Below are 13,170 nucleotides of genomic sequence, written 5' to 3' on the forward strand. Positions count from 1 at the left end.
CAAATACCTTCTTTAGGTTCCTCTCATTCCACTGCAGAGAAAAAAACGTAATGTTGAACATTTTTTTGAACAAAACCAGGACTGTGGAGTTGGTCCCCCACCGCTTACATCCCAGGCTGTCAGAAAAGCATGCTTTAATGAATGTTATGAATGACTACACCAATCAACGCGGCACAGTGAACTGTCAGCTGATTTAAGACCGACGTCAAAGGCAGCGATCCTATCCTGTAAGACCCCGTCACACCAGCATTTTAAATGGCTACATGTCGCAGCAAAATCCATTCTTTACAACAGATTAGCCACCATCAGTGGACTTCCTTGCAGGGAGTTGCAAGTAAATCTTTCCACTTTGGTGAACTCAGACACTTCAAATCGTTCTGTTTTTCCACTTTAACGTCGCTGACCTTGAAGCCCACAATGCAGTATGTTACCATATCTTACAATCCCTGTTGAATCCAGCTTTATTTATCTTCATTTTGTCTCTCTATCACTTCCATAAAAGAGCAATAGTGAGAAATAATAAACAGTGTGTTAGCTTATTATCCTGATAGTAAGCGAGTTAACATGCTAGCTAGTAAGTTAGCAGTAGTAAGTTAGCATGCTAAATAATGCCGAGTGTTTTTCTCACTTCCATAACTCTTTATTAAAGGAAATAATTAACGACCTTGAAAACATAAGCCCCTTTTAGACTGTCGATTCCGCTGTAATGGCAGAAAGGCAAGTCATATGCTGCAAACCTTTGCGTTTAGACAGGACTTTGTTTGCGGCGTTACGCCGCAACGGTGTCTGCGTTTAGATCGCACCCAGGCTTTGCGGAACCAGTGACACGTCACACAGTCTCGTCTATGGACTCGTCGGCCGTGTGACGTATTCAATGAACGCCGGAAATCTGATTAGCTCGATGCATCAAAACAACTACAAAAGGTGAACTTTAGCTTGTCTCGCATATTTACACGACTCTTCAACCGCAAGCGAAGTTGCTGCATCATAAACATGCCGATGCGTATAACGGCAACTAACCATGTATAAGCAACTAAAAAAAGGTAGTCTAAAAGGGGCTAAAGTGTCAGTAGTGAGCCCAGTAAGGTACAAAATAGAAACTGGGAGAAACTTTGTCACTGAGTACTAGATTGTTCCCCACTTGTTAACATGGTAGCAGTTAGCTCTACAGCTACAGTTGTTTATTAACTAGCCCTGGAAAAGAGTCTTTAGCGCTCCCTTTAGCACGAAATGTTCTCAATTGTATCACTTGTTTAAAACCCATGGAATATTAAAACCTCACTTATGCCCAGTGTGATCTACTAATGGTAGAATGTCATCTAAGTGTACTTTTGGCTGCATTCCCACCAATGGAAGAATAATATTTTAATATACTATTACTAAAAACTTGCAAATGTAAAATAACAAAACATCTCTACCAGCCTTTAAAAACCAAAAGGTATCAGACAGAAGTGTTGCAGAGCAGCGTTTGATGGCAAACAAATCCGGTTGTGCTCAGCATGACTGAGGGAGTCAGAGAGGATCAGGATGAGGCTGGACGGGAACGAAGCACTCAGTCTACCAAAGGGCATCACAACACGTCTCAAGTACGAGGTGTTTACCACGTAAAACACAATCCCATGACTTCCAATCTTATGGGACCAGAGGCTGTGAGATTATCCAGGGCTGTCCATGACATAGCTTCGATGACTTCAGTTAATCAAAATGTTCTTTCCATGTTGGAAAATATTTCACGTATGACTTCAGAGAATTTTCCAAATTTCCTCATAGAGCTGAACATGACAAATTCTTCCGACATTCCCAGAATTTCTTGACAAAAGCACAGTGGAGAGGCTTAACGTGCTTGATTCCTCCTCTTAGCATAAAAAAAACATATCAGTTTTCCTCGGGGATCAATGATTCGGTTTCCTATCCTCAGTGGCTCTAAATGGACAAATGGATTTCTGCCTTCAAAATAAACAGCATGAAAATGCAAAATATTATGTGCTTTATGTGGCTAGCATTGCAATAGCAAACAAGGTGGGGCAGCTCTAAGGACATTCATTATTCCATGTGAAGAACACATTTGTTAAAACTGATTGAATATAGTAGAATATCTATCGATTATGTTCTCGATTACTGAATTAATCATTTGGGCTTTTTCAATGTCATAAGTTGGAGCCAGAATCCTCAACTTCAATCATTTGTCAAAACAGTTGCTAATTCATTTGATCAATCAACTAATTAATTATTCATATATTAGTTTGAGTGTTTAGGTCACTGTTTATGGAAGCTAACTGACATGGCTAAAAACCATCATGCATCTCCTTTAAATCTCTTTTGAAAAGTCTTCTCTCTTCTCTCTGTCGGCTAACGACTTAATAACCACCATTTGATGGAGACGTGGCTGTGAAATCATGTTCGATTGCAGCCACATCAATGACATCAAATCTAAAACACCACATGTCTTACAGCCTAAGTTTGATTGTTCTTAATCGCAGACGTCTATTTTTAGAGAAAAAAACAATCCGTCATGCCCAGACAGCCTCTCCGTCTCGCCACATGGCTTAATCGAGCAGAACTGCCATACACTAAAAAAGGAATATATATATACAGTATATATATAAAGATGCAATAGAACTCCAGTCAGAAGACGTTGGCACGCGCCCAAAGCCGTCGTGAGAATCACAAGTCTGCAACAGAAAATGAAATGCCAAGCCCGGCTAAGGACATAATGAAAAAGCCATTATCAGCATGAGCTTTCATCAGCACAGCATTCAACCATGTTCAATACAAACCGATTCTCTCATCTCATGCTGTACCCAACTGAATGCTGGGATATAATAAAGGAGGCGAGATAAGAGACAGAGATCACATTCTTCTTACTCGTTATGTCCTTCCCCCGTTAAAGAAATGCATCAGCACATTTACAGATGAGGCCAAGTTTTCATGAACGTGGTCACATTCGCTAATGCTAAGGCCACCATCATATATACTGTATATAAAAAATACACACACACACACTCTCTCTCTCTCTCTCTCTTTACCTCCTCTGTCTGTGCCCATTCATATCTCTGCTTTCCCGTTCTCCTGCTTTGTCATGTCTAATTCTCGATGCATTTATTCTCCATCCATCCATCATCTCCAGCGTTACTGTCTGAATTCAAATAGAGACACTTCATACAATATTCAATGACATATTGAATTATATATATGATACAATTGAAATTCAAGCTATATTCAGTATGTATTGAGGTATAATGAGGTCTGCCCAGCATGCACAATGCATCAAATTGCGATGGATTTGAGGATAAATTATTTGAGTCTCAGTAGTTAAACATTTAAATTCTTCTCAGGTAATTAAAACAAATTGAGGTTGCCATTAAATGTACAGTTCTGGAAGCAACAATTTGTATAATATATAATTCAACAATTTCTGCACAGATATTATAAATTATTCAAAAGGATCATTTCAGTACAATTTTCGGTACGGCTTGGGCATAAAGTTTGTACAGTTATGACATGATCATCACCAAATTATAAGAATATAAGACTTTTTTTGGTATATTGACCAATTCACTGACGTGAAGGAAAAAGTAAAGTGCTCAAACAAAAACCTGCATCTGAAGCTCCTTATGAGATGGTGATGGACTTTATCTGTGTGACAGGAAGCATTTCTGTCTGATGTGTTCTTCTGCAACAAAAGTGAAAATCAGTCGAATGAGGCATCTTTTATCTACAACATCTTTTGTAACATCTTTTAATGCAGGAATTGTACCATCTGTCATCATCGTCCATCAAGCAGCCAAGAACTGCTCTTATTCAACAAGTCGTGATTCAGTACAAACATGCTGAAAAGTCTGTAAAAGCTACATGCAAGATTCGTGTTGTAATGGAAGTGTTTTATAGTTCAAGCGTGTTTCAAGTGTTGTTCTCGTTTTCAAAAAGGCTGGTTGGATTGATGAAATCTGGGAACCTCCTTCAAACTTTGTCGTTGAAGTGTTCACAGACTTCTGTAATTGGTTTGGTGAGTGCGGTGTAATCATAGTAGAGTACTCACTTCCCTAGTGTAAGTGAAGCCAAAGGTGATGTGCCTTTAACTTGCATTCTCTCTACTGACCATCAGGGAGCGACTCCTCTGGTTTGTCGAATAAAAACTCCACTAAGAATGTCATGTGATAATATTAGCTCCAAACAAATTAGCATCTCTGTGCTTTTCTCGAAATTTACAGAGGCTACATTTAGAATTATAAATACACATTTTTAAATAATTTTGTGTGAAATTTCAGGAAACTTATCTGTTATCTCATTACACAGCTAAGGAGACCCATCTTTGTCAGCATTACATAAACATAAATAGGCCTATATGTACATATTAGTATAGATATTATGTAAGTCGATGTGAAGCTTCATCTTGTTATATCCGGGGGAAAAGTGAATGAATCCAGACGACTCTTTGCATTTCCTCAACCTCTGTCTGACCAACCAAGACTCTCTTTTATCCATCTCTGCTCGATGCAACATTTTCACCGCGCTGAAATGTAGCCGTCCAATCTCTGTACCACCACGCAATCACTCCTGCAGGGGAAATTTGGAGCGCATAGGAAATTGGAAATGCTTTTCGCTAATTGAAGCCTGTGCGAACATGAAAGCTCTGCGGTGGAATAAAGGGATATTGGAGGTTATACAACGCTGTATGTGCACATGTAGATAATTGTGCTGGATTTCAGTGACAGGAACACGTTTGATTTGAATTTGAGGATTGGTCTTTATTATTTTAATAATTTGTATTTCTTTCAGAAGCAAATTCATTCTCTACAAATCAGAACCAATGTGTGACGAGATAGATCCAGGGGGAAGAAAGTAAATGTACAGCGGATGATTTGGTGAAGCTCTTGAATCGTGAGCCGTCTTCTCCTCAATGTGCAATAATTCCGTTTGAGTGTCCTCCATGTGCTGGACCAAGTAATCCATCTACAGGATGCACACTGCATGTTCGCAAAGTGACGACTTAAAGCGGTTATGCTTAATCTGCATTTGAGCCTTTCGGAGCGAGACTTTTCTGGAGCAGGAAAAGAAGTGCTACGAGTGTTGACAGTAACACTGACAGCCTCTGTCTTCTCCAGTGTGCAAGTGTGTGAGTGGAGTTCACATTTTTCGAGCCGGTCTTCACAGCTGCAACTCCCCTCTGAGACATGCAAACGCCCACACTGATATAAAGATGCAAACACGCTGAACTTCCTTCGACTAAATAAACCAGAGTTTTCCTGCCCACCTCCCACAGGAAGGTGGGAGGAGGTGTGCACTTAGAAGACATTTTTTTCTTAAAACTCGTTTGTCAGTTAAATAAAAAAACCTACATATTGAGATATAAACAGCAGGAGTGGGTTGGATGGAAAATAATAAGCTTCAATTTACGTTTACTAATAATGGGCTTCGTCATATTAGAAGTTATTGTTTAGTCTGAATGGAATGTCACAAATATACAAATATTAACAAATGTCCATTAAAACGGACCACAGTTCAATATTTTATCTTCATTTAACCCCCCAAAAATATAACCTGTATGGCTTGGCTAAAACCAGGCCGAAAACTCCAGGTCTTTAAACTTGTATTCTCTCTACTGACCATCAGGGGGCGACTCCTCTGGTTGAAAAAGGAAGTCTGTCCTTATAGAAGTCTATGAGAAAATGAGCCTACTTCTCTCTTGATGTATTATCTCAGTAAACATTTTGAACAGGAGTTTATGGTCTCAATCTCTAGTTTCAAGTCTTCTTCAATCCAGCATGATGTTCATTTAGTAAATTATGGTCCATTTAGAGTCAAATAGACCAGAAAGCAGGGGATGCTTTAGGGCGGGGGCTTACAACAGCAGCCTCTTCAGGTCAAAGTGAACCAGCTGAGTGGAGACTTTCCAACGGTTCAGATACAATAATGTTATTAAATAAAAGCTGTTAAATATTAACATCCAGTGTGTGGTTTTACTAAAAACATCAGCACAGGTCAATAAATGTTACATTATTACAGTATTATACTTCCTGTATGCTCTATCAACCTGTCAGCCTCCTGTGTGTTTACACACATCACAAAGCTTCACACTAGAGAAATAAAGTGTGTTTGTGTGTGTTCTAAAAGGCCAAATAATTAGGTAACAGCCCTGCAATGCTATGTGATGACACAGCATCTCCAGTTTAATGAACTGGTTTTATGGGAATTTTTATATGACTATAGAAAGAAAAGCAGGAGGCCTTTGTCTGAGTGAAAGAATTTAGCAATAAAACAGGACACCATGCTAACTGCCCCGTGAGGCTAGAATACTCATTACAGGACCGAACACTTTTACTTCATCAAAATCAAATATGCAACGTTTGAACCGAGTTTGGTGGTAGAACAGCGGCCATGATGTTCCCCAAGTCAAAGGTTCTTCTCTGTACAGCAGTGATCAGAGAAGAGGCAAAAACAGTAGAGTATATTCATATCCCAGTAGAGTAGAGTAGATTATTTTACAGTAGAGTAGAGCAGCGTAGATTAGGTTACAGTAGAGTAGATTAGAGTAGAGCAGCAGACAATAGATTAGATTACAGTAGAGTAGATCAGAGTAGAGTCGATTAGAAGAGAGATGGCAAGGATTAGATTAGAGTACAGTAGAGTAGATTTGAGGAGGGTAGATTAGATTAAAGTAGAGTATTCCTTGTTTACCTGGATATCAGATTACAGTTGAGGAAATCAGATTTGATTACATGAGAGTAGAGTAGATTACAGTACAGCAGAGTAGATTAGAGTAGATTACAGTAGAGGATTACAACAAAGTAGATTAGAGTAGATTATATTACAGTAGAGTAGATCAGATTACAACAAAGTAGATTTGATTAGAGTAGATTATATTACAATAAATTAGAGTAGATTGAGTACAGTAGATTACAATAAAGTAGATTAGAGTAGATTATATGACAGTAGAGTAGATCAGATTACAATAAAGTAGATTTGATTAGAGTAGATTGAGTAGAGTAGATTACAATAAAGTAGATTTGATTAGAGTAGATTGAGTAGAGTAGATTACAATATATTAGAGTAGATTGAGTAAGAGTAGATTACAATAAAGTAGAGTAGATTGGATTACATAGAGTAGAGAGGATTGAATAGTGTAGATGACAGTAGAGTAGATTAGATCACATAGAGTTGAGAGGATTGAGTAGAGTGGATAACAGTAGAGTAGATGAGATCACGTACAGTAGAGTAGATTGAGTAGAGTGGATGACAGTAGAGTAGATGAGATCACATACAGTAGAGTAGATTGAATAGAGTGGATGACAGTAGAGTAGATGAGATCACATACAGTAGAGTAGACCGAGTAGAGTAGATTAGATTACATAGAGTAGAGTAGATTGAGTAGAGTAGATTAGATTACATACAGTAGAGTAGAGTAGATTGAGTAAAGTAGATTAGATTACATAGAGTAGAGTAGATTGAGTAGAGTAGATTAGATTACATAGAGTAGAGTAGATTGAGTAGAGTAGATTAGATTACATACAGTAGAGTAGAGTAGATTGAGTAGAGTAGATTAGATTACATAGAGTAGAGTAGATTGAGTAGAGTAGATTAGATTACATACAGTAGAGTAGAGTAGATTGAGTAGAGTAGATTAGATTACATACAGTAGAGTAGATTGAGTAGAGTAGATTAGATTACATACAGTAGAGTAGAGTAGATGACAGTAGAGTAGATGAGATCACATACAGTAGAGTAGATTGAGTAGAGTAGATGACAGTAGAGTAGATGAGATCACATAGAGTAGAGTAGACTGAGACGGGCAGCATAGATTAATGACTCCTCTCTCACCTGTTCGGTGCTCAGGCCTTTGAACTCTGATTACATGAACCAGCTCCCTCTCTTTTCCTACCAAACACACAAGAAGAACATTTGTTATTTAGCCGTTGTGTTCCATTTGGATTCATTCTGATGTCATGCAAATAAAGAAATCCATTCCACGTTATTAAAACGTCCTCTTAACAGCGGACCTTCTGTAATTTGCCAAAGATTTACATCTTCAAACTGCACAAAGAACTTTTTTTAACAGCGTTGCAAAACAAACACATGCAGCGCCGCCAAGCAGTTTTAACATTAAAAACATCGTGGGGGCTGCTTCCGGCTGAAGTCCGCCTCCGTACATTAGTTTAAGCTTAAATCGGAGAAACCTCCCATGGGCGTTTTTAAGTGTTTCATCAGCAGGAGCAGTCAATTAGAGTGAAAACATGGGAAAGAACAAAAAGGGTGAAGCCGTGAGGTACAAACTACTGTTTGAAGGAAGGTTAATTATGCAGAGAAACAGCTCAAATATGAGGAGACAGGAAGTGAACTTTAGAGGAGACAACGCCTACGCACAATCTCTGCTCGAATGTAGGACACACACACACACACACACACACACCTTCTAATTATACTTAATGGAGGAGACACTCGGCTTTCAACTTTTTTCTATGACTCAGCCTAATCAGACTTTAGTGGTCCATGTGATCTGGACCAAACCAATCAAGCGCCTACGCTGCCAATCACACCGAGTCAGAACACTTAACTCCACGGTCTGACAGGACGATCATCAATGGTAAATGGTCCTCATTTATATATCCAATCATCATTAGTTCAAAAACAAACTGTACAAAATGTTTAGGAACAACAGACTTTGGCAAAACGCATCCGATCAAAGATTTAATACCACACATAGGTTCCTGCTTTATTTTGGACAACAGGATTTGGAAATAACTTATTTCCAAGAAAAATTACAGATCTAACAATTCAATCAAGTCATTGATAAGTCGGCATCCGAATGTGTTGTCCTTAAAGAGACACAGCGGTGTGCTAGACGTGTTATTTCATTTGGCCCAATAGTATTAATAATAGTAGTAGAGTATTTGGCAAATACTCTCGCCCAGGCTGCATATAGTTGAGACTTTATTACATTACATCTCCTTCAGGTAATATTTAAAGGTCCGTGTGTAGACTGGCTGGACACCTGGGTTGATTCACGTTAAGTCTATATGTGAACCTTCCTGCTCACGTTTCACCCAAATTACAAAATATTTTCCGAAACATAAAGTTGTTTTGTTTCAAACCACAAACCTACAACGTGTTAGGTCATAACGCTCATTAAATCGGTTGATAACATTCAAAATGACTGCTAGTAAAAAGAAAAACAACAAATAAATCATCCTTTCGGATGTAATGAGGTTTTCCTCTGTGTAAGCGGTCGGGGAGGCGGTTCTGCTGAGCCGGTGATCATTAAGCTCCACCATTACCCCCGTAGAGCAGTTTGACCTGCAGACCCAGCGGCAATTGTACTTCCTCTCACATCGCAAACCTGATTGAGCCGTTCGTTGCGCCGCTCTGATGAATAACCACAAATCAAGAGTATGACCCGGCCGATCAATCATCTCATCTACCAAGCTGAAATCAGACAGATGCCGACTCGCCTCGTCCTCTGGCGAGTCAGTTAAGCGACGGTTAAAACAACCGACCGGTTGAATGAGCGGTGCCGCTCTATGAAGCGGAGTTTAAACACAGTTGTCTTCTCTCAGTTGGTTGTTGACCTGTCCTCTCTGTGCGCCTCCACACCTATCACCGGTTCCCTTCCCAGAACACTTTGTTCCTCACACACACTCCAGTTAGCGAAGGGGCCGTTTGAAGGATCTTAACGCATTCCCTCTTTAATTAACTGGGTATTATGCATCCCTCCAACCATCTGCCGATCGATGCTGCTGCATGTATCCAGCGGTGAATACAACCTTCTGTATGGCAGCAGACTGTCCTTGGGATTTAATAAACTCCAGCATTCAACATCGGTGACTGTTCCTGTATCACATAAGTGCATCTCTTCATTTTAATTAGAAAGGTAACAAGATGTGTTTGTTTTTCACACATGTTCCCCAAAGAGGCCAAGAGACCCATATGGGAAATATATTTATTTAGAAATGAATCAGACCAAATCAGTCACTGTGACAGTAATGTTTCTCCCTTCTTAATACGCCTACATTGTAGGCCAGGACCATGACAGCATTGCTCTATGATTAGAGCAATGCTGTCATGATTTCCTGTATTAGACCATGAACTTTGTCTCCACTTCTCAAATTCTCTTTTAGAAATTGTGTCAAAGGTTGTTAGCACAAAGAGCTTGAAGAGTCTGCACTTTACTTTCAGTTTAGATTCACTGATCTTATGATACTTTGTATGTCTGCATGATGCGCTGAAAGATCCCAACAACTTTGAGGGGAGAAAAAAGTCCATCAATCCAAATGTCATTTTGACATCGACAAAAACATTAAAAAGCTGACAAAATCTTTGAAATAAGACCACAAAAAGTACCAAAATAACGAGTGTTAGCATGTTGCTAGTGCTTTTCAGATTTCATTTGAAGCTTTAGAAAACTATATAAAAACTGCGGCTCGTTCAGTTAGACTAAATATTCCCAAAAGGGCACAACAGTCATATTTTCTTGCAGAGTTGAGTCAAAGTCGGTCAGGTACATTAAGAATGAGTAAAAACCAAAAGTAAAACAGTCAAACTTGATAAAAGCCAATATAGGAGTATTTCCCAAAAGTGCATTGCCTAGGAAATGTGATTTGGATATTGGCAAAACAGAAAATGCAGAAATAAAAACATTTGAACCCAGGTATGAATCATTCAGTAGCAGGGCTGTAAACTAACTTTTTGGCTCACCTGCCAAGGGGACCGGTAGATGAAAGAATCTACCGGCCAAGTACATTTTTTACCAGCCAAATAATAAATTGCCTCTTTTTGTTGCATATACATGCATATATCTGTTTCAGTACTTTTCATACTGCAAAACATGACACCCGTCGAGTCGTCGTACTGAAGCCATTCCCTGTCAGTCTTCCACTTTCCCAGTGCACAACAAATATGATCGCATTTGTCAATCGCGGTATTTTATTTTGAAAATTACTTTTATTTTGAAAATTGACCGGATTGTCTCGTGTTTCTTTGTGTGATTTACTGCCAGAATTGACGTGTTCGCTCGCGGCACGCGCAAAAAATAGAGCAGACGCCGAAACGATCGCTTCACGGCGCTGGACGGCCGCGCCTATTCGCGGCGCTCCCCGTGTGGTGTGAACTACACTATCGCTCCGCTATGCTCCTATTCGCGGCGCTTCTGCGGCCGGTGTGAACCGGGCGTCACTCACTGCGCCAAACTTTTAAAGAGCGGTGACGCGCACGCTACGTTGCTTCGGGGGAACTATTTTCTACAGCGGTGACGGGGGAGCTACTTCAGTGTGACACACAACAAATCACCGGTTTAGCTTGACGTTTGCTACCGTCATAATTTATCAGTTTACAGCTACTACAATGTTTTGTTATATCATGCATAATTTATTGCAAGAGCACGACCATCGGGACAAACATTTACCCGCCCCAGTGGCATGTATCCCTCCAAAATTAAGTCGCCAGGGGAATATTTTAGTCGCATTTGGCGAGTGGCGACCGCTAGTTTACAGCCCTGTTCAGTAGTAGACCATATAGATAAACTGCAGCATGTCGTCAGTAAAGAGGGAAGCAGCTCCAACAGACGTACACGTGAAATGATTGAGATGACAAACTGTGATTCCTGTGATTCCAGGCTAGCAGGCTGCAATGTTAGTGTTTCAGAGATGAAGAGACAACACCTCTAATAGTTCATCTTACCCCTTCATTAACCTCAGCCGTCAGGCTAAACTACTAGAGAGATGGAGTGAAAATGTTGCTTTAAAAAAACAACAACAACATGCTAGCACATGCTAACCAGCATCAGCTAACATGTTGAGAGAACTATTCGGCCTCCACCGACGCTCGCTCACAGAAATACATGATGTTTACGGACAGACAAGTTCTCCGTAAAGCTGCAGCGTTCCTAAAGAAAGATGAATTAGGACTTCTTTAAAAGAGCCCCTCCGGTGGTTGAACTCACATCGCTGCGGTGATGGAGAAGGGGTGTGGCCAGTGGGCTGTGATGTCACTATATGGTTCGATTGGGAGTTTCGAGTGAAAATGAACCCTCTCCAGCTCGCTGTTATGACTCGGTACCCAGAGAAGCCCCAGTGGATGGAAATCTAATAACAGAAGGAGTTAACGCCGGCATTCTTGGAATTCCCCTCGCCTGTAATATTGATAGCTGGATCAAATGGCTTTTGCTGAGAAGTACGAGTGTGTCAAGAAATGGGAGTGAAGTAAACATGTACGGCTCAAGGAACACCAGAGAAGAAACATAATATGCACCCTTGAGGGAGGAAGAGGGAAAAAAGCAGGAGGATGGAAGGGAAAAGATTTAGGTTCAACAAGTGCAAACTGAAACCTACACACACACACACACACACACACACACACACACACACACACACACACACACACACACACACACACACACACACACACACACACACACACACACACACACACACACACACACACACACACACACACACACACACACACCTCTGCTGTATGACAGATGGAGAACGGGCGCTGAATGCTGTGATGTGATTTGCAGGTTGATGTGTTTTTGCCGGCGGAGTATTTCATGATAGTTTATTACACTTTGAGTCCTTTAAAACACACACACACACACAGACAGAGAAACACACACACACACACACTGAGGGAGAGGGAGGAGAGCAGCCTTGTAAATCAGTTTTGCTGGCTGCTTCTTATCTGAGAAATGCCAGCTATGAGAGCAGGGCGGTACAGTGAGCCGAGAGCTCAGCTTCCTTCTCACTTTAATGACTCGCGTGGAGTCGCTGCCTCATTGAGCAGCAGGGAGGAGGCGAGCGGCTGCCAGGTTGAGGTAAGAGCCGCATCGGCGTGTGCAATAAATGATGAAACATTATGAAACAAGGCTGTATGTTGGGCTAGTGTTGGATCACGCCGTTACATAACCCGCTGTGTTAACGGTGAACTGGTAAGACTGGACATCTACCGACAAGTCATTCAAAATGAGCTTCACCGTTTTTAATCCAACATTCACCAAGGATGCAGGAGTTAGCTTCCAATGTCAGGCCACACATTTCACGTTCCTTTCCACGGAGGTTTGGCGAGACTGGCTAGACATTCAGCAGACGACAGATGTCCTTTATAAGTATGCTGTGCTGTGGATGATGGACAGTCTCTTTTTTCACCCAAATGTGAATCTGAACTACTTTGGCACAAACT

At 40.5% G+C, this 13,170-nt stretch overlaps 1 protein-coding gene across 1 annotated transcript in view; it reads right to left on the reverse strand.

Moving 5' to 3' along the window:
- LOC311032432 (plexin-B2-like) overlaps nt 1-13,170 on the reverse strand; it is a 178,161-nt gene that overhangs the window by 117,175 nt on the left and 47,816 nt on the right. Inside the window, exon 2 of the mRNA XM_084039195.1 lies at nt 7,819-7,875. The gene's annotated coding sequence lies outside the window, so the exon portion shown is untranslated. The remainder of the gene's footprint in view (nt 1-7,818; nt 7,876-13,170) is intronic.

This window comes from Eutrigla gurnardus, assembly GCF_963514095.1.
Source record: "Eutrigla gurnardus genome assembly, chromosome: 21".
Taxonomy (NCBI): Eukaryota; Metazoa; Chordata; class Actinopteri; order Perciformes; family Triglidae; genus Eutrigla; species Eutrigla gurnardus.